Source organism: Athene cunicularia (genome assembly GCF_003259725.1).
Source record: "Athene cunicularia isolate RWA chromosome 15 unlocalized genomic scaffold, athCun1 chr15_part1, whole genome shotgun sequence".
Taxonomy (NCBI): domain Eukaryota; kingdom Metazoa; phylum Chordata; class Aves; order Strigiformes; family Strigidae; genus Athene; species Athene cunicularia.
Genome location: NW_020799121.1, coordinates 15,080,534 through 15,083,489, shown reverse-complemented (window position 1 = coordinate 15,083,489; position 2,956 = coordinate 15,080,534). Strand labels below are relative to the sequence as shown.

The following is a 2,956-nucleotide window of genomic DNA, read 5'->3' as shown; positions in this document are numbered from 1 at the left end:
CGCCCCCCCACCCACCCAGGGCTCCCCGTGCCCTGCCAGGGCTTGCGAGCAGCTGTGCCCTGCCACACATGCACCGGCTTGTAAAACCCAAACCTCACCTTCCAGGAGAAAAGGAGCAAATGAAGCCAAACAGCTCCATGACTGGCCCCCCCGCCCCCCAGTGGAAAAAGGCTCAGAGGTGATGAGCCAAAAATCCCGAGCACAGGGCGGCCACCAGGAATTACTGTGTGGAAACGGAACTTAACCCCATGGAGGTTAACCCCTAAACCTTGGGCTGGGGCACAGGGCTGTGCCAGGGCAGCGCCGGGGTGTACGAACAGCCATCCCAGAGATCGTTAGTGGAGAGCAACATCTTCCTGAGGCAGCCCGACCGGGGTGAGGGAAGCGTATACATGGCTCAGCCCAACATAGAATGTAAAACCTGGGCGAATAATAAAACAAAGTTTGGAGAGAGCAGTGGGCCACCCACAGGTCCCGTCCTGCAGCGGGGGACACCCAGCACCGCTGCGGTGAGCGCAGAGGGACCGGGGACAGGCACCACGTCGGCGTAGCGACACGGGTGTAAGTGGCACCTGCCGTACCGTGCCCGCGCTGTGGTTGCGGCGCGTCACCGTGTTGCTCTGCCGAGTCAAAACCTGACGCCGATAGAGCAAATGAGCAGATCTGATACTAAACCTGACCCCCCTGCCCCGCGCGGTGTGGAGGGTGTAAAAGCACCCGGTGTGAGCGCAGCATGTCCCTGCCGGGGGGGAGCGGGGCACAGAGCGTGGGGCTGCTCCTCCGCTCACACCTACCACACACCTGCTTGGAAACAAAGGAAGGCTTTTACAGAGACGCTGCAGCCGATAAGGAAACCCAGAAACTCGAGGCATAATTTAAACTACAGGGACAAAAAGCCGGAGGAGTGGCACAGCCTGGACGGCTCCGTGGACGCAGCCTCGCCCGCGCCACGCGCCGAGGGCACTGCCCCGGCGCTGCCCGCTGAGCCCAGCGGATTCCGAGTCCTTTCGGCCCGGGAGGGAATCTTTGTGCCGCTTCCTAAACCATCACACGGCAGAGAGAGAAGGCGAGTGAGCGCGAGCTGCAAATTCACTGTGATTGAAGCTGCCAGCTGTAAAATTGCCATCTCGGTGGTGACAAGGTGAGAGATGATTTGCGGCGCGGGCTGCGACAGGCCGCGGCACAGGAGCCGGCAGCCTGTCAGAGTAAATAATGAAAGCCCTGGGATCACTGGGTGCGCGGGCCCGAGGGGAAGAACATTTCAGTTCATAAAAACACGCAAAGCTACATCCCAGTTTGGGTTGCACAGCATCACGATTGCCTCTGGAAATGCGCTGGGATGGGTAAAAAACCTGAACGCAGCCAAGAAGCTTTTTGAAACTCTGCGCTTCCAAGTCCTTCCCTTCCCTCCTGGCTCGGGTAGAAGATGGAGAGGACCCGTTTCGGTGTGGAAACTCCTCTGGGTCGCGTGGGGATGGCCCCACTGCCCAGGCAACAGAGATGCTCCCCACGCCGGGGTTGGGCCCGTGAGCAGCTGGCAGCTCAGGAGGGGGCACGTGGTGGAACGCTGACCCCCAAGAGGAGAGAAGCCCCACAGGAGAAAACCCAAAGCTCCGGCTGCCTACGTGCCTGTATTCAGCAATTTGTAACTGCAAGACCAGGCAGTAAAACAACAGCTAGATAAAAAGCTCAGCCCTTCAAACAGGCTGATAAGAGTCTCTATTGAACTAGTTCCTCAGCTCCAGGATACGGCACAAATTAAATATAGTTCAGTGGCTGCATTTAATTCCTTCCCCCATTCTGCTATTATTAACCTGACAGTGACTGGCGGGGAGGCAGCCAGGCACACAGCAGCACGCACCCCTCCTGGCACCCCCGCCCCACTTTCTCTGGCCACTGACAAACAAAACCCCCCAGGCACAGCTCCGAGAGCAGCAAACAGTGTGTTCCCCCAGCTGGGGGGGTCCCCCCAACCCTGCTGCCTTCTGCATGACAGCCCTGGGCCCATCGGAAGCCAAGGGACCACCACGGGGCTGATGCTGCTGAGCCGGGGCTCAGCCTGGCCCCCCTCAGGGACACCCCGGTCCCTGGGCACCCACGGTCTGTGGCACCCACGCTGCACCCCAGAGAGGGGCTGGTGGCTGCGGGAGGGGCTGTGCAGGGCACTGGGGCAACTTTGGGGACTGCACGGCTGTGGGTGACCTTGGGGTCCCCTTCCCGCACGCCCCCTGAGCGGCGATTTGAATGTAAACCTGTTTGTTACCGAGAGCAGACGCTGCCCAGGCACAGCGATGATGCCCAAGCAGAGGCACCGTCACCACGGCCCCGCGGGCACATTCAGAGACTCACACGAGCCGACGCAGAAAGTGAATTTTAGCTCTCAGGGCTCAGGTGTTACTATAAAGTGGATTCTGGCAATATAGATCTGCAGCAAGAAAACGTGGGGAAGGGAAACGGCACCGTGGGATTCCTGCGCCCTGCCTTGCAGCTTGGGCTCAGCACATCCGCAGCTCTCGAGGATGCTGCAGCCAGCGAGGAGGAGGAGGAGGACGAGGAGGAGGAGTCGTCACAGCCAGGCCAGGGGCAGAGCGAGGGAAGTGCCCTGAGTAAATGCACTGCTCAGCATTTTGGGCTCAAACCAGTGCAAAATAGAAAGGCTCGTGCTTACGGAGCTGCTCGCCCCACGTCCCGCCCATCCCAGCGCTCGATCCTGGATCTCGCAAGGAGGCAATTTATGTTTTACTCCATACCGTACAACTGTCTCAAGGAAGGGAATAATTATGTCAACATAATGAAATTTCAAACACACACAAAAAAATCTTCATAATATAAACTGGCAAGGACGGCCCCAGCGTCAGGCCACTTATCCCAGGGAGCTGTTAGACACCTCTGACACCCGTCGTTTCAATCTAAATGTAAATGTGAGAAGCATTTCCCTTTTAATACAGTTGCCGGT

General features: G+C 58.5%; 1 protein-coding gene across 1 annotated transcript in view; it reads right to left on the bottom strand.

The window, feature by feature from the left end:
• MYO18B (myosin XVIIIB) overlaps window positions 1–2,956 on the bottom strand; it is a 66,505-nt gene that overhangs the window by 11,027 nt on the left and 52,522 nt on the right. The gene's annotated exons all lie outside the window — the stretch shown is intronic.